At 40.9% G+C, this 22,292-nt stretch overlaps 1 pseudogene; it reads left to right on the top strand.

Annotated features, from left to right (window-relative positions):
• The first annotated feature begins 21,528 nt into the window (after nucleotides 1–21,528).
• LOC129511821 (NHP2-like protein 1) lies at nucleotides 21,529–22,027 on the top strand (annotated as a pseudogene).
• The last annotated feature ends 265 nt before the right edge of the window (nucleotides 22,028–22,292 follow it).

Genomic DNA, 22,292 nt, shown 5'->3' with positions numbered 1-22,292 from the left:
TAGCTGGGCACTCTATATTTTAATTTGCTAGATCTGATCAGCCATCCAGCAGGGGATTGAGGAGACAGATAGCATTTGCTAGGCTGATTGTAAATAGGAATAGGCTGGCTGGGATTAGAGGTGGCAGTCTCGAGGTTAGTATGATGATAGGAACATCTGTTGACTTTATTAGGGGCCAGACACTATTTTGAGCTCTTTACATTAATATACTCACCCCTTACACTAACATATGATGTAGGTATTATCTTTATCCTTCTTCTACAGATTTGGAAATTGAGGCAGATTGTGGTGGACTTGTCCAAACCCACAGCAGTGAGGAACCAGAACAGCAGGATTCTTCCCAAGGCAGTGTGATCCTTTGCCCTTGTGCAAGCCACCAACCTGGCTGCCCCCAAGGGAAAGAGGCAAGGGTTTCCCTAACATAGGGGCTCTTAAATACTGTGGATGGTCCCTGGTCCCCCTTCCCCAGTTCATTAATATGTTCAACAAATATTTACTGCGTGCCTACTGTTGTACTTGAAGGACGTGGTAGTGAATGAAACAGACCCAGTCCCCACTTTGTTAAGAGCTCATAATGGTGGGAGGAGAGGGCGATTGCTTTTACAATTTATGTCAGAAATTCAAGTATGCCCCAATTCCCCCAACCTCAGGAAAGATCAGGAGCCACCCATCTGGCTTCTCTCTCTCATCTGATCTTTCTCAGACCTATTGCTGCCTTGTCCAGTGTTGGCTGCCTCCCACATGTGGTTCCCACCGTATTTTATCAATATGCTTTACCCATTTGTGTTCCTATCACTGCCCTGAGAACTCAGGCAGCACTTTGTCCAGGAAGCAGGGGGCATTAGCCTGCCGGCTCCCTGAGTAGAATCCTCAGATCCTTGTTTGGGGACGTTGCTGAAGACCTCCAAGTGGGTGTCAGTCCAGGATAAAGGCCAAAGAGGAAACTGAAGCATGTCTGGGAGAACCTGGTACCTCGCTAGGAGACTGCTTCCCTTTTCTGGTAACCTGCGATCTCTTGCCATTTGTGATTATCTTTCCTCAGTCCCTCAGAATGTGATGGCAGAGCATCTTCGAAGCCCCAGGCTCCTCCTCACTCTCTCTACAGAAAACAGTCCATCCCTCTTCACTCTGCCCCACCCAGGGAGCAATTTAAGGCTGCTTGTTCTCTTTTATCACAGTACTTAAAATATTATTATTGCCAGGATCGTTATGAAGGAAATGCAAAGCAAAACTGTGAGGTCATTTTTCACAGATCAGACTGACAAATACCTTAAATGGTGAGGATGACCTGCAGTGTTGGGGATATGGAAAGACAGGTGTTCTCATACACTGTTGGGAGGGAGCACATTGGAACAAACTTTTTGGAAGGCATTTTGATAGTATCTACAAAAATTAAAAATACACACCCCCTTGGACCTAGCAAAATTCCTGTGGAATTCACCATCCAGCATAACTCAAAATACATGTAGAAGGATATTTCTTGCTGCACAGAATATAACAGTAAAAACAAAACAAAACAAAACAAAACAGAAATGATAAACCTAAATGTCCATCAGTGGGAAAATGGTTACATAAATTGCAGTTTCTTTGTACAATTGAATTCTATGCAACCATGAGAAAGAATGCATTAGGTCTGTATATAGTCATTTGTTACCCAGGATACATTGCACCTCTTCTTCATCTACTGTTGAATGACTTATTAACAAACAGTCACCATAATTTCTGTGTGCCAGTCACAGTGCCAGAGGAGAGAAGATGGTTATGATTGTGTAGGGTGGCCTTAGGGAGACAGAGGGATAGGGAGACAGGAGAGGAACCCAGGGAGAAGGAATAGAGTTTAGGAGGATAGGGGTGGCCACCATTATCAAAGGATGCCAACCTCACATTAGAAGAGGCCTGAACAACATTGCCCTTTGGATTTAGTACCTGGAAGGCATAGGGCACTCTGGCAACAGCTGTCCAAAGGGAACAGGCACCAGATTGGAGTGGACAGAGAAGAAATGAGAGGCAGGAAAATAAACCATGGTATATAGAACTCTTGAAAACTGTGCACATGAAAACAGTTTTCAAGAGTTCTCTATACCATAGAAATGAGGTAATGGATGCAATTGGGTAAGGGGAAAGTGAGATCCACTTTTTAAACGAGAGACTTGAATATGTAAAACCCAATGGGAAGAATTCAAGTACATTATGCACTTGAGTATACCATGGTATATACAACCTTTTCTCTAAGGATGTAAGAAATTATTAAAATTGGCAGGCATTACTAATTATTAATAGCAGCAATCATTATTATTTTTGAGAAGAGCTAATGGGATGAGAGAAAGGCAGGGGTTTTACCTCTTATTTTATACTTCAGAACCCTCTTCTTCCTCCCTCAACCAAAATTCCTAATTTTCAGAGTAATTGATCTCAGCTAAGTACCCAGAGAAAAGTGATTCTAATTAAAGGAATCCAAAGAATTCAAGCTAAAAAGTACATTGCAAATAACCTCAGCTTCTGGCTCCTCCATAGCATCCATCCAGGGAGTTTGCATTGTAAAACAACATTCATCTTCACCAGGATAAGCTGTGCTGAATCACAAAGACCAGGGAAGAATTTCAGGAATGTGAGGCCATCTTTCCCCTTTCTGGTGTGCTTGTAGCACTGTGGCTGTGGCCTGGACCCTGAGCAAGGTCCAGATTACTATTTCTCAGCCCTGACTGCATGGTGGAATTACCTGGGGAGAGATATTGATGACCTATTATCACACCTAAGCAGATAAACCCAAACCACTGGGATGGGGCTCAGGTACTCATTATTTTTGAACACTTGACACTCAACCAAGAGTCTAGAACAGTGGGTTGCTCTAGACATCTGCATCAGTCTGTGGGGCCTGCCATATGATATACCACAGACCAAGTAGCATAAAACAAATTTATTTTCTCATGATTTTAGAGACAGGAAGTCCATGATTAGGGTGTCAGCAGGTTTGGTTTCTCCTGAGGTCTAGCTCCTTAGCTTGCAGATGACTATGTTCTCCTTGGGTCTTTGAATGATCTTCCCTTTGTTTTGTCTGTGTCCTAACCTCCTTTTATACAGACACCAGTTATACTGAATCAGAGTCCACCCTAATGACCTTGCTTTAACCTAATTATCTAGTTAAAGGCCTCATCTCTAAACACAGTCACATTCTTACATACTGAAGGATAAGACTACAACATATGGATTTTGACATATCTCATAATTCAGCCCTGATGCAGTTTTGGAATATTGGTGAGGTTTGGAGCCAATGACCAAGAAAGAATTCTTGAGACGTCTTTGGTGCAAAATGGTGCTTTTAGTAAAGCACAGGAGACAGGACCCATGGGCAGGAAGAGCTGCTGCCCTGGGCCTGTGAGGGGAGGCTGATTACATACCTGGGAGTTAGGAGGGGTTTGAGGATAGTTTACTCTCTAAGGAATTTTGGAACCAAGGTTTCCAGGACCTGGAGGGGGCTAACTGTTTTTGGGAAAAGGTCACTTAGTACTATCTAATAAAACCTGAGTCATGAGACCCTTCAGATGTATATCGGTGGGCCATGTGCTTGGTGGATGATTGCCAACATGTATCTTGGAGGTTTAGAGATAAAGGAAATTTCTAAAGGAATTTTTGTATGTTAGGTAGACTTACAGGATTCTGGGGATCGGGCTAAAACTGTCTTTTGCCTTTAGCAAAGTATTCATATCGAGGCAGTTGCGTCCATAGAGGAATGTCTCTCTGGCTGTTTCAAGGACTTGTCAGAGTGCTTTGTCCATAGCTAGTCCTCCGTTCCCCATCATTTTCCCCCTGAACAATTTTGACCCTTAAATCTTTAAGGTTGTTGAAGGTGAAGGGTCTCATCTTTTGTAACTTCTTCCTGCTGAGTAGGGGCGTACAGATGTCCCTACCTATGGATCAGTATTGGTCAGTTGGGGAACAAATTGGGGAATTATAAAAAGGAGAAGGCAGCTTCAATGAATTCCTTGAATTCGAGGACAACACATGAACCTCCTTGAGTAGAAAGGATCATCTCTCAACTGGAAGTTATGGCAGTGAAGGAGTATTCGCAGTAGGCAGGGAGACACCAGAAATAACAAGGTAAGGTTAATATTATAATGAGAAAGTGAAGACCTTTGACAGTCGACCTTTGATAATTTTCCTCTAGTCCAGGAGTTTTTTTTTTTTAAAAGATTTAATTTATTTATTCATGAGAGACACACAGAGAGAGAGGCAGAGACACAGGCAGAGGGAGAAGCAGGTCCATGCAGGGAGCCTGACGTGGGACTGGATCCTCCGTCTCCAGGATCACACCCCTGGCTGAAGGCGGCGTTAAACTGCTGGGCCACTGGGGCTGCCCTAGTCCAGGAGTTTAAAGCAATCACTAAAGGAAAGATTATTTAAAACACCATTTGAGTATTCATGTTAGATAGAAACCCAGAAATATTTTTGTGGTCATCTGGAATGTATACACAGCATTCAGGTTTTTTTGTTTTGTTTTGTTTTGTTTAATGATAGCACAAGTTCTATCTTGCGTAATAGTTAAAATATCCAATGCCATTCTATTTCTGTAAAACTGCTTCACACATTTGTATTACTTTAGTACTTAATAGAGAAATTTTACATTGAGTGTCATTTAGGGCTTTGACCATGTACTTATTAAGAGGTTCCATGTTCCAAACAACATCCTCTGGCCTCAAAGAGGGAACAACGATGGATGCTGGGTGATTATAACAATGACACATAAAACATGTCCATTGTTTTAAATTTGGAAGGTTGGCTGGGTTGGTAATGGTAATGATGCATCTGTTAATCCAGGCAAAGCCCAGAGTACAGTGGCCTATCCAGCCGTGGCCTATCGAAGCCATGGCCACAAATCAGAGTGGCAAAGCCATTGGGTCACATTAGAAGACAGTCATACAATTATGGGCATCCCTAAATGTATTATTCAATCTAATCATAAAAAAAGTAGGGTCATCCATTATCTTCACAAGTCCATAGTTAACCCTAGAGTGAGGTGTCTTCTTACTTTAGGGAACTAATTGTTATCTCACCCACAGAGAATTGGTTAGAGTGCTAGCTGGGTTATACAATTGCTGGGGAGTCAATGCCCCCCTTTTTTTCCTTTTTAGCTGTTTAAATATGCATATACCCATGGGGTCCTGTTATCCCCACAGAATAACAAGAAGATTATACATTAGCTATTGTGGCAGTTTCTCTGAGGTTTACCTCAAGTTGTCTAGGTTAAGTAAACACTAAAGTCAAGCAGAACTAGAACTTTACATTCACAAAGGTGTGTTATTGAAACCGTTTCTCTCTATAATAACCCTTATTTCTAAATCAGAGGTAGCCACATCAGGACTGAACCGACTGCAAAACAAGTCCAGTTTTTAACATATTTGGCCTAATTATTTACATAAGCTCAGCAAGATGATTGGTCATATACATCTTTTAGAATCTGCTTTGCTGGAACTTTTTATAGGTTGATCTTTTAGTAGCCTCCCCAGGACAGAAGCTAAGCCAAGTACAAGCCATCAGTCATGCCTGCAATACCTGTAGATTTGGGCAGATTCCTCTTCACAAGGTCCCCAAAGTATCCTGAGGTTCCTGAACCTGCCAGGAAGAGAGGCTCACCTGGTGAGGCTTCTGCAAACTCCGAACTGAACTCCAGCATTTCCATGTGGCTTTGTGGCTCCACGTTTCACAAGGTCAGCCTTAGTTCCTTAAAGCTGTTTGATCATATCTAAGTCTATGCATGTCTCTCAAATACGACATTCCAGTCAAACCCTTGGTAAAATAACCCATGTTGGGGATCCCTGGATGGCTCAGCGGTTTGGCGCCTGCCTTCAGCCCAAGCATGATCCTGGGGTCCCAAGATCGAAACCCACATCGGGATCCCTGCATGGAGCCTGCTTCTCCCTCTGCCTGTGTCTCTGCCTCTCTATCTGTGTCTCTCATGAATAAATAAATAAAATCTTAAAAAAAAAACAACACATTGTTTCCAATGGTGTCCTGTTACAAGAATAGATTCTTACTGAATGTATGCAAATGACTATAATTGCCATGGAAGAAAGAATATTTACTGAGACCTTTTGAATTGCCGAGGGTTCAAATAGAGACAAAAGTTAAATGCTTTAATTTATTTTTCTACTAATCACTGATGTCTCAAGAGAAAGTTACCTGAGTCTGGAAGAGCAAATATTAGAGAATCACCAAAGTTTTAACCAAGAGTACAAAAACAACAACTATATATAATCATTTTCCCCAATTTACTTAGTCCCATATAACTATTTTTGTTTAGTTTGAATGCAGCTTCATTAGTTCTGGATTCTTATCTATTTCTGTTTTAGGATTTTAAAGACATTGAGTACCTGTATATATATATATATATATATATATATATATATATATATATATATATATATACCTCCTTGAAGATGAAATTCATTTTCCAAGAGAATGAGAATGATTATAAATGATGAAAACTTAGAAATGGACATTATTAATAATCATGATGCAATCGACAAGGAAACTCAAGTTATTTGTGGCATATAACATTTCAATGATCAAAATATCAAGGGATGACGTTATATGAAAACATACTAAAACTTTAGGAATTGCATATCATCTCTAGAATAGTTATAGCATTTACTTAAATGTAACCTAAGGCTTATCATTTTGCTTAACAGTACTTTCAGAGTAACTTAAAGTACAAGCAAGAGGCCTAATGAGTCAAGACTCCATTTACAAATCAAATCTTGGGAAGTTTGTTAAAACACAAGCCTAAATAGGATTAGGGATGTTAAAGACCTGATAAAGGCAAAACAGAAACTGGTTTTTCTGGGCAAAGAGAAAACAACTGTTTGCATTTTCTTATCAAGAGGAGATCAACAATTTAAGAAAATTTGTCTTTTCAAAGAGAGAGATAGCAGACTTTTAATCTTATACTTGTATATATATATATTTTTTATACTTGTATATTTTTAAAATCCATTCATTTCAATCTTAGTCTGTCCTGGCCACATCTAAAATTCCTTTCAAAAGATTTCTCTTCAAAAAAAAAAAAAAAAAAGATTTCTCTTCACAGACCTTCTACAATTTCTTTTGCATACAGATTTTGTCCCAAACCATTTCTTCTCAAACAACCAGTCTTATTTAGAACAAAATTACCTTCTTTTACCTTTAACAAAAATGCATTCCCATTCTTATATCTTTCTTATGTGTCTCCATCCTTTCTAAATACAGAGATATTTCCCTTATTCTCCATTAGTCTTAATTACTTTTAGCAGAAACCTTAGTTTCTGGTGAAAACTAAGTAGTAACCAATTGTGAATTGTTACAGCAAAACTAAGACAAATTTATTAATTTATTAGGCAGAAAGTACATTTATAAACATATTCAAATATCCTTAGTTTCTCTGTAATAAGAGGTCAAAAGCATAAACCTAAGTCCAGTAATAAATGCTTTAGCACTTTATCCGATGTGGAAGAGATCTAGATATCCAATGAATTGAATCTCAGTAACCATCCAAGCAAAACTTTAAAGTTGTAGGTTACCAAAAACTTTGAAAACTATCTTAACAATACCTATGAAAACTTTGAGACAGACAAGAGAAACCATTGTTTTAAGTTATCTTTGCTAGCAAATTGCAACAGAGATAACATGAACTTATTTGACCTTTAGTAAACCTTGATAAAATAAAAGTTTCATATTTAATGTTGATAACTTTAAAGACAGATCTACCTTAAATCAACAAATTTAAGTTAGTTTAAATATTGAATGTTTCACCTGGGCCCACTCTTAAAAGTTACTTTGTTCCCCATTACCAATTTTTACCTGAGACACTGGTGGGGAAATCTGGAGTGGGCAGTGTTAAGTCCAGGGGTGCTCTTTGCTTCTTGAGAGAGAGAGTAGGACCCAATGGTGCTGTAGGCACCAAGGATGGTATAGAAGCCAGTTATGTAGGCCACATCCAAAATGGTGCAGAAACAGGGGGAAGGGGAAGGGAGACAGAAAAGGCAAAGTGCTGCCAGAAGGCAGAGAAAGGGTTCCTGGTTCTCAAGCTCATCAGCTTCAACAGAGGAGCAGATGGCATGTTTTCCCGCCAAGAACGGGGAATGGGCAGTCCAAGTTGCGCTGGAGAAGACAGGGAATTTCCCCAAAATAAAGAGAGTTTTGGCAGCTATTTGGGAATATTCCTTGAAGTCCCCATCCTGAAGTAGACTAACCACAGTTGGCTCCAATTATTGCCATTAACCCGGGAAATGAGTGAGGGTGAAGCCCCCCAATCTATTAGGAGGAACAGTGAGAGAGTAACAGTCACACTCCCCTTTGTCTGGGATGGCCTGTGTTTTCTCCGACACCCTGGGTTTACTTGGAGGAGGCCTATTTAGATCATTATTATCCAGTGTCAGGAAGGAGTTTACTAGCTGACACTTTTGGGCCATTTGCCCTACTTCCTGCAGAGGAGATCTAATGGATAGATCCCACTGAGGCCATGCAGTGCTAGAGGAGCTCAGTCCTTTCCTAAATTTGCAACCCGAATTGTCTCCAGTGGGTTAAAAGGTACCCTGAGGAGGAATGGTTGGGGACTGAAGACAGGAGCTCTCATGCTCCAAAAGAAGAGTAAAGAAGGTCCATTACCAAAGAAAATCCCCTCCCCCCATGACTCTGAGGTGTGTCCCATGCTCAGGATATGTCAGAGGTTCCTGGTCTCAAAGTGACATGAGATGTCCCCTAAACAAAATAGCAATGAAACCACAGCTCTTAAAAGCCTGTGTAGGAGGGAGGCCTGGCCTCTCCCCGCATCCCCATCGCTTCCTAGGCTACGGATGGGTGTGGGTGCTAGTGTATGGACCTGAAAACCTTGCCTTGAAGGTCCTGCCATGAAGATCATGCTATATTTTGCCTTGCCTTGAAGGCAAAACCTGCCATTTTTAACCTATGGAAAACACCAGAAAAGTTTTCAAGGAGGACATTACCCAATTTTGTAGCTTAAGTATTTAGTAGAGGACACTGACAGAAAACAGTAAAGATAGGGATCCATCGTGGTCTAAGCAACATTCCAACACATTGGCCAATGGTCCAGGGTTAGGTATAATTCCATCAGGTACCGGTTTCAGCTGGATCCCAGTGGAGATCTTGTGGGCAGAAGTGGCCAGACCAGGGATGTGGAGGGGATCACATTAGATCAATAAGGAGGAAACCTCACACGGGAGTATTAAAATTGGCAGCTGTCCTGGTGACTTAGGTGGCTGTCCCGTGCCCAAGATAAGACAATTTAGTGTAAGGACAAGAACAAAGAGAGGGCATCAAGTTTCTGGGTATTATTACCATCGTGGCCAGGGTACTAATTTCCAGGCAAAAGGCAGGCTTTCTCCTCCCCATAGAGTAGCCACAGGCTAGAGATTACAAGAAAGCATGTAACTGGCATGAAAGTGTTCCAAAAAGGCCACACTCTTCCAAGGCCCCTGGAATGAGAGTAAAAGGAAGAAAAGAGAAAGTACTTACCAACTTTGCACTGAAGCTCAGAGTCCAGATGTAAAAACTCAAAGCCCTATGGTGGCACCAAACGATGAAGTTTTGGAATATAGGTGAGGTTTGGTGGGGTGAGGTTCAGAGCCAAGGTCTTTGGTGCAAAATGGTGGGTTTTTTAAAAAAAAAAATTGTATTTAAATTCAATTGGCCAACATATAGTATAACACCCAGGACTCATCACATTACATGCCCTCCCCAGTGCATGTCACCCGCAACCCTTTGTTTGTTTCCCAGAATTAGGAGTCTCTCATGATTTGTCTCTCTCTCTAATTTTTCCCACTCAGTTTCCCTCCTTTCCCTTACAATCCCTTTCTCTATTTTTTATAGTCTCCGTATGAGTGAAACCATATGATGATTGTCCTCTGATTGACTTATTTCACTCAGCATGATACCCTCCAGTTCCATCCATGTCGAAGCCAATGGGGTGTCCTTTCTGATGGCTGAGTAATATTCCATTGTATATATAGACCACATCTTCTTTATCCATTCATCTGTCAAAGGACATCATGGCTCCTCCCACAGTTTGGCTATTGTGGACATTGCTGCTATAAACATTGGGGTGCAGGTGCCCTAGCGTTTCACTACATCAGTATCTTTAGGGTAAATACCCAGTAGTGTAATTGCTGGGTCATAGGGTAGCTTTATTTTTAACTTCTTGAGGAACCTCCACGCTGTTTTCCAGGGTGGCTGGACCAGTTTGCATGCCTACCAACAGTGCAAGAGGGCTCCCCTTTCTCTACATCCTCTCCAACATGTGTTGTTTCCTGTCTTGTTAATTTTCCCCATTCTCACTGGTGTGAGGTGGTATCTCATTGTGGTTTTGATTTGTATTTCCCTGATGGCAAGTGATGCAGAGCATTTTCTCATGTGCTTGTTGGCCATGTCTATGCCTTCCTCTGTGAGATTTCTCTTCATGTCTTTTGCCCATTTCATGATTGGATTGTTTGTTTCTTGGGTGTTGAGTTTGATAGGTTCTTTCTAGATCTTGGAAACTAGCCCTTTATCTGATAGGTAATTTGCAAATATCTTCTCCCATTCTGCAGATTGTCTTTTAGTTTTGTTGACTGTTTCTTTGGCTCTGCAGAAGCTTTTTATCTCATTTTTGCTTTTGTTTCTTTTGCCTTCATGGATGTATCTTGCAAGAAGTTGCTGTGGCCAGTTCAAAAAAGGTGTTGCCTGTGTTCTCCTCTAGGATTTTGATGGATTCTTGTCTCACATTTGATCTTTCATCCATTTTGAGTTTATCTTTGTGTCTGGTGTAAGAAAATGGTCCAGTTTCATTTTTCTGCATGTGGCTGTCCAATTTTCCCAGCACCATTTATCAAAGAGACTGTCCTTTTTCCAGTGGATATTCTTTCCTGCTTTGTCAAATATTAGTTGAGGGTGCATTTATGGGTTCTCTATTCTGTTGCATTGATCTAGGTGTCTGTTTGTGTGCCAAAATCATGCTGCCTTGATGATCACAGGTTTGGAATACAGCATGAAATCCGGGATTGTGATGCCTCAGTATTGGCTTTCTTTTTCAATATTCCCCTCACTATTCGTGGTCTTTTCTGATTCCACACAAATCTTAAGATTATTTGTTCCAACACCGTGAAGAAAGTCCAAGTGTTTTAATAGGGATTGCATTGAATGTGTAAATTGCCCTGGGTAGCATAGACATTTTCACAATATTTATTTTTCCAATCCATGAGCATAGAGTGTTTTTCCATCTCTTTGTGTCTTACATCCTGTCACATTGCTGAATTGCTATATGAGTTCTGGCAATCTTGGGGTGGAGTCTTTTGGGTTTTTTACATACATTATCATGTCATCTGCAAAGAGGGAGAGTTGGACTTCTTACTCAATTTGTATGCCTTTTATTTCTTTTTGTAGTCTGCTGAGGCTAGGACTTCTCGTACTGTATTGAATAACAGTGGTGAGAGTGGACATCCCTGTGTGTTCCTGAGCTGAGGGGAAAGGCTCTCAATTTTTCTCCATTGAGAATGATATTTGCTGTGGGCTTTTCATAGGTGGCTTTTAAGACACTGAGGAATGTTCCCTCTGTCCCTACACTCTGAAGAGTTTTGATCCGGAATGGGTGCTGTATTTTGTCAAATGCTTTCTCTGCATCTATTGAGAGGATCATATGGTTCTTGTTTTTTCTCTTGTTGATGTGATCTATAATGTTGATTGTTTTATGAGTGTTGAAACCACCCTTGCATCCCAGGGATAAATCCTACTTGGTCATGGTGAATAATCCTCTTAATGTATTGTTGGATCCTATTGGCTAGTATCTTGTCGCGAATTTTTGCATCTGTGTTCATCAGGGATATTGGTCTATAATTCTCCTTTTTGGTGCGATCTTTGTCTGGTTTTGGGATCAAGGTAGTACTGGCCTCATAAAAAGAGTTTGGAAGTATTCCATCCCTTTCTATCCTTCAGAAGAGCTTTAGTAGAATTGGTATTATTTCTTCTTTAAAGGTTTGATATAATTCCCCTGGGAAGCCATCTGGCCCTGGACTTTTGTGTCTTGGTAGGATTTTGATGACTGCTTCAATTTCCTCACTGGTTTTTGTCCTGTTCAGATTTTCTATTTCTTCCTGTTCATTGGTTTCCATGAATCTTTTTAATTCTCCTCTAATTTCCTGGTTAACCCATTCACATTTTAGTAGGATGCTCTTTAACCTCCACATGTTTGAGTTTCTCCCAAATTTCTTCTTGTGATTGAGGTCTAGTTTCAAAGTATCGTGGTGTGAGAATATGCATGGACAATCCTAATATTTTGGTATTGCTTGAGACCTGATTTGTGACCCAGTATGTGGTCTATTCTTGAGAAAGTTCCACTTCCAAGTGCACTTGAGAAGAATGTGTATTCTATTGCATTCAAGTGGAATGTTCTGTACATACATGTGAAATGTACTTGGTCCAGTGTATCACTCAAGGCCTTTGTTTCTTTGGTGATGTTGTGCTTAGAAGATCTGTCTTTTGCTGAAAGTGCCTTGTTGAAGTCTCCTACTGTTAGTGTATAATAGTGTAATTAATTGCTATACTTGGTGGCTCCCACATTAGGGGCATAAATATTCATGATTGTTAGGTCTTCTTGCTGCATAGACCCTTTAAGTATGATATAGTCTCCCCCTTCATCTATTACTATAGTCTTTGGGATAAACTCTATTTTATTTGATATGATGATTACTACCCAAGCTTTCTTTGAAGACCATTTGAATTGTAAATGGTTCTCCACCCCTTCATTTTCAGGCTGGAGGTGTCCTTAGGTCTAAAATGAGTCTTTTGTAGACAGCAAATAGATGGGTCTTGCTTTTTTATCCAGTCTGAAACCCTGCGTCTTTTGATGAGATCATTTAGCCCATTCACGTTCAGAGTAACTACTGAAAGATGAATTTAGTGTTATCATAATAACTATATAGTCCCTGTTTTTGTGGATTGTTTCTTTGGGCTTCCTCTGTCTTTTACTGGGTCCCCCTTAATATTTCTTGCAGAGACAGTTTGGTGGTCACATATTCTTCCAATTTCTGCCTATCCTAGCAGCTCTTTCTCTCTCCTTTTATTCTGAATGAGAGCCTTGCTGGATAAAGTATTCTTGGCTGCATGTTCTTCTCATTTAGTACCCTGAATATATCCTTTCTGGCTTGCCAGATCTCTGTGGGGAGGTCTACTGTTAATCTGATATTTCCCCATATAAGTTAAGAATCTCTTGACTCTTGCTGCTTTAAGAATTTTCTCTTTATCTTTGAAATTTGCAAGTTTCACTATTAAATGTCAAGCTGTTGAATGGTTTTTATTGTTTTTTTAGGGGGTCCTCTCTACATCTTGGATCTGAATGCCTGTTTCCTTCCCCAGATTAGGGAAGTTCTCAGCTATGATTTGTTCAAATATACCTTGTGGACCTCTTTCTCTCTCAGCCTCTTCTGGAATCCCAATAATATGTATAAACTTCCTTCTCAAACTATCATTTATTTCCCTAAGACTTTCCTAATGGGCTCCTATTTGTTTTTCTCTTTTTTCCTCAGCTTCCTTCCTTTCCATCAACTTGTCTTCTGTGTCACTCACTCTCTCTTCTACCTCATTAACCCCAGCAGTTAGGACATCCAGTTTGGACTACATCTATGTTAAAACGTTTTTAATTTCAGCCTGATTAGATCTCTTCTGCAGTAATGAAGTCTCTAGATTCCTTTACACTTTTTTCAAGCCACTAGTAACTTTATAATTGTACTTCTGAATTGAATTTCTGACATCGTATTTAAATACACGTTCTGTAATTCTGTGACAGAGAGTATTGCTTCTGGTTCTTTCTTCTGTGGTGAATTCTTCCTCCTAGTCATTTTGTCCAGTGCATAGTGGCTGTTTGAGTGAGCTGAGTCAAAAATATCATCCATGACATAAGTAAAATACACCCTAGATGATTCTGAAGAGGTCAGAGAACATAATATAAAAGAAAGAGAACAGAACAAAGTAAAACAAAAGGACAACTAAAGTGAAAAACAAATTTTAGGGATCCCTGGGTGGCGCAGCGGTTTGGCGCCTGCCTTTGGCCCAGGGCGCGATCCTGGAGACCCGAGATCGAATCCCACGTCGGGCTCCCGGTGCATGGAGCCTGCTTCTCCCTCTGCCTGTGTCTCTGCCTCTCCCTCTCTCTCTGTGACTATCATAAATAAATAAATAAATTAAAAAAAAAAAAACAAATTTTAAAACAAAGTAGCAAAAATTAAAAACCTAAAATAAAGAAGAAGAAGAAGAAAAGAAAAGGAAAAAAAAGGGTTTGATGATGGTGGTGAGGAAGTGATAGTGGCAGGGGAATGTAGTCTCCCTGAGGAATCCTAAAGGGTGTTCCTCTTGGTTTTGAGTGTATTTTGTTTTGTATGTTAGAATATGCTCAATCCCAAATTAAATAAACCAGCAATACTTATATAAAGACCCAACATCAACCACAAAAACATAAACCAGATAAAAGATGGGGGCAAAATGGGAAGGAAGAGAGAGAATATAATCTCACAGAATGAAGCAAGACGGTGCTCCACTTGGTTCTGGGTGTATTTTGGTCATGTGTTAGAAGGTACTAACTTCCATCACTGTGAAACAAAATGATACAGAAAAAAACAAAAAACAAAGGACAAAAATCCATATCTCATATATGTACCAAAATTAAACTGAATATGTTGAAAGGAATTCAGAAGTAAAAAATATATCTAAGACATGTAATTGTAGAAATATGAAAGTTAAAAAGGAAAAACCTTAAAAATCAAGAGTTGGTAAAATATTGTAGGTAAGGTGAGAAAAGAGATAAAATATTGGAAATTTTTAGTCTGATACAAAAACGAGTTGTAATGAAAAAAAAAAAAAAAAAAAAAAAAACAACCCTCCCTAGTTCTATATATTATTTTCCCTCGGTCCTGTAGCTTTCCAGTGCTGCTTGTTCAGTGAACTTGCTCTTCCCTTGTTCTTCCAGCAGTTCTTCTGGTGGGTGGTCTGCTGCTGATTCTCAGGTGTCTGTGCCTGGGGGAGATGCCCCACCCCTTGCCAGGTGCTGGGTTCAGTGTGAGCTATTTATCTTGTGAGGCCTTTGTTCCGTAGAGGTCCTGCCTCTCCCAGGTATAAGGGAAAAGAAAGAAAAGAGAAAAAACTGGCAGAGGCCAGATTTCTAGGTCTGGAGTCGAGCTCCTCGTGGGGAACTAACCACAATCTCCTAGTCCACATTGGCCTAGCTGCTCCTGGGGGTAGGTGCAAGTGCACTTATCTGCATAGCTTGCCAGAGCCTAGGGCAAGAGAGTTCTCAGTTTCCTGTGCCCTTCCCACTTCCACCTTTCCTGTGGGAATGGAGGATAGCTGGGTTTTCTGCTTCGGTGTCCTTGGATCCAGGGCCCTGTGCCTATGTACCTGCAGTCCTAGGGACTGCCTCTCCCGAAGGGAATGGAGGACACCTGCCTCTGCCCATCAAGACCCAAACAACGTGCAATTCTTAGCCAATGAAATCAGATCCTCTGAAGGTGGGGTTTGGACTTAAGTATTTTTTCAACCATAAATGATTCTGATGTTTGTAAGCCAATGAAATCAGATCCTCTGAAGGTGGGGTTTGGAATTAAGTATTTTTTCAACCATAAATGATTCTGATGTTTGATTTGATTCCATATTTTCCTCTTTGGACAGCAATTTGATTCCATGTTTTCCCCTTATCCTGGTTTGGGAGTCAGTCTCTGAAGAGCTCAGTGAGCCTTGGTCTTAATCTTGGAATAACCAGATCAAGTTCCCTGTTGGATCAGGATATAAATTTGTTTCATTTAAGCTAATGATATTGATGGGGAACAGAGGACTAACTATGGACAAAGCACACTGAGAAGTCCTTGAAACAGGCAGAGAGACATTCCTCTATGGACTCAACTGCCTCGATATGAATACTTTGCTAAAGGCAAAAGACAGTTTTAGCCCGATCCCCAGGATCCTGTATCTACCTAACATACAAAAATTCCTTTAGAAATTTCCTTTATCTCTAAACCTCCAAGATACATGTTGGCAATCATCCACCAAGCACATGGCCCACCGATATACATCTGAAGGGTCTCATGACTCAGGTTTTATTAGATAGTACTAAGTGACCTTTTCCCGAAAACAGCTAGCGCCCTCCAGGTCCTGGAAACCTTGGTTCCAAAATTCCTTAGAGAGTAAACTATCCTCAAACCCCTCCTAACTCCCAGGTATGTAATCAGCCTCCCCTCACAGGCCCGGGGCAGCAGCTCTTCCTGCCCATGGGTCCTGTCTCCTGTGCTTTACTAAAAGCACCATTTTGCACCAAAGACGTCTCAAGAATTCTTTCTTGGTCATTGGCTCCAGACCTCACCCCCCTAAACCTCACATAATTCCAAAACTTCATCAATATCACTGAAAGAGACTGGATAATGTGAAGGAAATGAGGGAGCCTCTGGTGATATGTCAGGCACCACTAGCTGCACCACAGCCAGAGTGCCCCTGTCTCTGTGGTACAGCCCTGATTTGTTCATCAGTGGATGCTCTTTCTGCCTGTGGACCTGTCTATGTAAAGATGTGATGCCTGGAGCCAGGGGGACTAGCCCACTGACATGACATGAGATAGGAAGAGCCTGGATTCTTGGTGATGACATCACATCACAGAATCAAACCAACTCCTCAAATTACTCCATCTTTGGATTTTTTGTTAGTGGAGGTAAGAAAATTTCTTCCTGTTTAAAGTATTGACCTGTGATTTTCTGTTTCTTACAGCCAATTCATCCTAAACTGATACACCTAGTTACTCCAAGGCAGTGTTTCTCAATTACAGTGGCTATAAATTACACTTAATTGGGTAGTTAAAAAAAAAACACAACAAGATAAAACAATCCTATTGATTTCTGTGTTCCACATCTAGAGATCTTGATTTAATTGGTCCAGGGTGAAGGGAAGACCCTGGGAATTTTAAAACCTGGGCTTGAATTGAGAACCACATCTCTAACGTTAGGAAAATTAATATGAAAAGATTACACAGGAGCTGCTTCAAAGCCCTTGCAAGCCAAAAACTGAGTAGAGGTGGGATAAACCAGTACCTTGTGCCTGGGCTGTTGTCAGGGCAGGGCAAGATCAGCCCATGCGAATACAGTATGTATCTCACAGGGAGCTCTGAGAGTCACAAAAGGCTCCATTTCTAGGACTAGAGGCGGACCTGGTGTCTGGATAACAATGACTTCATTCACCTCCTTATACAAAAGCCATCTGTTTCTCATCAATCAGAAAAGTTGGTGTGTATGGTACACATGTAGCATGTGTGTGTTTGTGTGTGTGTGTGTGTGGGGGGGTTGTAGTGATGAGGAAATGGAAGGGTTTGCACTGTGGTTTGGAACTGAATGGAAGCACCAGTATGAAGAACCTGAGGAAACTGAAGCCCTGACCATGGTGTGAGCCTGTACCAACCTAATACCCAGTTAGGCTTTTTGAGATTGTGTGTGGTGTGTGCTGTTTCCCTACACAGGGGTGAGATGGGTTCTGCTCCCTAACTCTTACACTCTTGAAAGCTGGGTGGCACACACAGCAGGGACAGGGACACATAATGGGCTCACAAGTACAGGTAAAACCAAGTTATGGAAGGATCCTGGTCCCTGTGTGGTGGGAGTAGAATTTTCATTGTCAGCTTAAATACCAGCAATTGTTGGTGGTGATGTTACCCTGTGGAGCTTCAGTGAGGTCTGGGGTGTCACTCCTTATCAAGAGAATCGGTGAGAACCCATTTTCCTGGAGACTTGCCTTTAAGGATTGTGACTAGAAACAGACAGCCCTTCTATTTACCGTGTTTCAATAAGAAGTGAATAACTCTTTCTCTTTGAATGCCCCTTCAAGGATTACCCAGGACTCACATGTCTAAAATCCTCACAGAATGACCTCAGTGCAGACAGCAGGCCCTGTCTTTTGGATGTTGATGATTAGGAAGGGGGAATTAAATATTCAGTCATTCAGAAAGCATTGACTGAGAATCTGATAGGTTCTAGAGAAGATGCTAAAGCAGAAAAATACTTAGTCCCAGCCCTCAAAGACTTTACAATTTGTTTAGGAAAAGGAAACTAAACTACAGAGTGATATTAGAAATAATTAAAGTTGAATTGTATACTAGTACTACTAAAAACCCCTAAGTGGAGCTGGAAGGGCTTGAAAAAGGGCTTTGTGAAGAAGGTGGGGCCCCAGTTAGGGACCCAGTGGAGCACTGGATTTGGCTAGGTGGGAGGGGCAGGTGAGATTGAGATGTGCTGGGGTCTGTGGCCAGGATATGTAAAACCTTGAAAGTCTAGGGAGCAATAGGATCATTCAAATCTTGACTCATGCACCCAGAGTCCCATGACAGGCTTCCATAATTCATGATGTTGGTCTGGCAACTCCCTTTCTCCACCCAGCTACAGCCAGTGTCTCAAGCTAACAGTGGCACAGAATAAATATTAATTCCAGAACATAGACCAAGTCAGTTCTCATGTTGGCCTTGAATCCTCCAGTCAATGACCAACCTCACAAAAATGCTAGTATATTGAACAATAAACACATAGTTTCTTTGGCAGAATCCCGTGGCTGGCTGGCTGGCTGGCATTCTGTTGTCATTTGCCCAGAGCACTCCTAGGGCCCTCCTGCTCTATGTCCAGCATATTCAGTTTGTCTTCTGAGCCCTCCAAGTGGTCACATTTGGACATTTTACTATATCTTCTCCTATTGTTTGTCAACACTCATTCATTCTCACTCCGATTAGAGACTATTTCATATTCTTTTGTATCTTTTAAGTAATAAGCATAGTGCCAGACTGACAGTGGGTTAAAATTCAATAGCACTTTCACTTCCGCAAGGTTATTAGAGACAAAAACTATACATACTTCTGCTATTTCATATTTTAGGAAGGTAAATGTACATTTGAACAAAATTATGAAGGTACAATAGGGAAAACCAAATTTTCTCTCCCCTCTGCCCTTCATTTAATTAAATTACCTCCAAGGTAGACACTCCTAGATTTCTTAGGAGTGTTTTGAGAAATTTTGTATAGTTAAGAATATATATCTCATACTTTTCCACATAAATGTCAATACACTATAGTCACTATTCTGCACCTTGATTTTGTCACTTATTATTATATCTTGAGCATTTTCTATATCTGTACAAATAGTTCTGCTTCTTTTCTTTTTATTTTTTTAAATTTTTTTTAATTTTTTTTTTATTATTTATGATAGTCACAGAGAGAGAGAGAGAGAGGCAGAGACATAGGCAGAGGGAGAAGCAGGCTCCATGCATCGGGAGCCCGACGTGGGATTCAATCCCGGGTCTCCAAGATCGCGCCCTGGGCCAAAGGCAGGCGCCAAACCGCTGCGCCACCCAGGGATCCCTGCTTCTTTCTTTTTAATAGCTGCATACATTCCATTGTGTGGATGTACATATGATTTGTTTAACCAGGTTTCCACTCATAACCATGTAGGATAAGCAACAATGAATATGCTTATGAACACATAATTTTTATTTTTTTAATTTTTAATTTTATTATTTTTTTAATAATAAATTTATTTTTTATTGGTGTTCAATTTGCCAACATACAGAATAACACCCAGTGCTCATCCCATCAAGTGCCCCCCTCAGGGCCTGTCACACATTCACCCCCACCCCCGCCCTCCTCCCCTTCCACCACCCCTAGTTCGTTTCCCAGAGTTAGGAGTCTTCATGCTCTGTCTCCCTTTCTGATATTTCCCACACATTTCTTCTCCCTTCCCTTCTATTCCCTTTCACTATTATTTATATTCCCCAAATGAATGAGACCATATAATGTTTGTCCTTCTCCGATTGATTTATTTCACTCAGCATAATACCCTCCAGTTCCATCCACGTCGAAGCAAATGGTGGGTATTTGTCGTTTCAAATGGCTGAGGAATATTCCATTGTATACATAAACCACATCTTCTTTATCCATTCATCTTTCGATGGACACCGGGGTTCCTTCCACAGTTTGGCTATTGTGGACATTGCTGCTATAAACATCGGGGTGCAGGTGTCCTGGCGTATGAACACATAATTTTGTACTTATACCAGTAGAACTGTAGAATAATTACTGAAGAGTAGAATTTCTGGGTCTTAGGGTATATATATTTCAAATTTTGGTGATTTTGGCAAAATGCCTTCATAAAGTCATCCCAATTACACCCCCACAACCAATATATTAGATATATTTCCTGCATCCTCAGAAGCCTACTCTGATTTTATATCTTTGAGGCAAAAAATACTGAGCCCTCATTGTGTGTATGGTACCCTTTTTGATGTTGTGAACATGTACAAGGCTGGGAAATACAGAGTACCCTGCTCTGGTGCGAAGCTGTCAGGATGTTTGCCAGATGGGCAGGACAGCCCTATGAGAGTTGCCACAGCATACATCACCAAGGTGTGCAGAAGGCTTGTCCATCTGGGGCTGTTGCATGGCTGCGGTTCTGGGGTTTATTTTAAATTTTACTTAATTAAGTTAAATTAGCATTTTAAAAGAGATTTTTCTTTATGTATTAGAGAGAAAGAGATGCACAGAGAGCAGGGGCAGAGAGAGAGGGAGAAGCAGACTCCTTGATGAGCTCAGAGCCCAGTGTGGGACTCGATCTCATGACCCTGAGATCATGATCTGAGCCAAAGGAAGACACTTAACTGACTGAGCCACTCAGGTGCCCCTAATTTTATTTTTTTAGGTGAAATAATTTTAATTTTCTGTGGAATGTAACATCTAAGATAGATTAATCTTGTGGGTTTCTTTTCTTTTTTTTTTTAATGGCCATCAGTTTGTGGGAAGGCTTATATCACACCGACAAAGCAGAGGAGGGGAGGGTTTCCAGGGGTGAAGAAGGGACAGTGATAGAACAAGGACAGTAGGAGAAGAGGAAAATGGTGGAAGAGTTAGGAGTCACCAGGTTCTGAGGGTTGGGGAGGAGCAGGGAATGATCAGAGAACAGACCAAGTTTGGGGAAAAGAAAAATAAAGCTAAACAATGAGGTGAAATTTGGAGTTTAAAAGTTCCTAAAAATTTTCACAAGAAAGTAATTTCTTAGAGAGGGTCTGTTTATTTTGTAAATTTTGGAATTTCCTCCTTTCCCAGCCTTTGGCCTTCACACCTTAATGCTTTTATTATTATTATATTTATATGTTTTTTACCATTTTTGCTCAGCCAGTGATAACTGATATTACTGTCTTGGGGACTGTTTGCCATGCTGGGGGAAACTTTCAAGAAGTGTTGAGACAGCTTCTGAGATGTTTTCTCAGGCAAGTCAAAGCCCTGAACCAGTAACCTCTGGAAACTGGAGGAGGCTGTTTGTTTTTTTAGGTGAATCTTGGTCATCAAGCTCAACTAGTACTTAAGCAAACTGGTTTTATTACTTGGATTTGAAGCCACCACAGATACTTAAAGTTGTTTATATTTCACTTTTTAAGATTTTATTTATTTGTTTAAGAAAAAGAGAGAGAACTGGTACCCGGCAGGAGACCACCAAGGCAGACGCAATGACTGAGGCTGATGTAAATCCGAAGCCTACTCCCTTGCACCTACCCCCTTGGTGATTATTGCCAAAATGCCTTAATAAAGTCATCCCAATTACACCCCCACAACCAATATATTAGATATATTTCCTGCATCCTCAGAAGCCATCCCCTTGCAGATGCCAACCTCACCAAGAAACTACTGGGCCTTGTTCAGCAGTCATATAACTACAAGTAGCTTCGGAAAGGAGCCAATGAAGCCACCAAAACCCTCAACAGAGGCATCTCTGAGTTCATCATGATGACTGCAGACGCTGAGCCCCTGGAGATCATCCTGCACCTTCCGCTGCTGTGTGAAGATAAGAATGTGCCCTACGTGTTTGTGCACTCCAAGCAGGCCCTCGGGCGAGCCTGCGGGGTGTCCAGGCCTGTCATCGCTTGTTCTGTCACCATCAAAGAAGGCTCCCAGCTGAAGCAGCAGATCCAATCCATTCAGCAGTCCATTGAAAGGCTCTTAGTGTAAACCACTGGCCTCTGTCCCTCTCCTCACTGAGTCCTCCCCCCGGGGTTGTGTATCATATCATCTGTGTTTGCGTGTAGTTTCTCCAGCTACCTTCTCTTGTTATATTCTTGTACTAAATCCTGGTTTTGCATTTTTGTATTATTTTTGTTTTACAGGTTGTTATCTGTATATTAATTCCCACCCCACCTCAATCTCCCATTCTACTCTCTCTCTACCATCCTATCCTCCCTTTTGAAAAATGAACTAATGCCAAGAACAGGCAGAA

This window comes from Nyctereutes procyonoides, unplaced genomic scaffold (assembly GCF_905146905.1).
Source record: "Nyctereutes procyonoides isolate TBG_1078 unplaced genomic scaffold, NYPRO_anot_genome, whole genome shotgun sequence".
Classification (NCBI taxonomy): Eukaryota; Metazoa; Chordata; class Mammalia; order Carnivora; family Canidae; genus Nyctereutes; species Nyctereutes procyonoides.
Note: the sequence above shows the minus strand (reverse complement) of the source record. Positions and strands in the feature narration are given on the sequence as shown.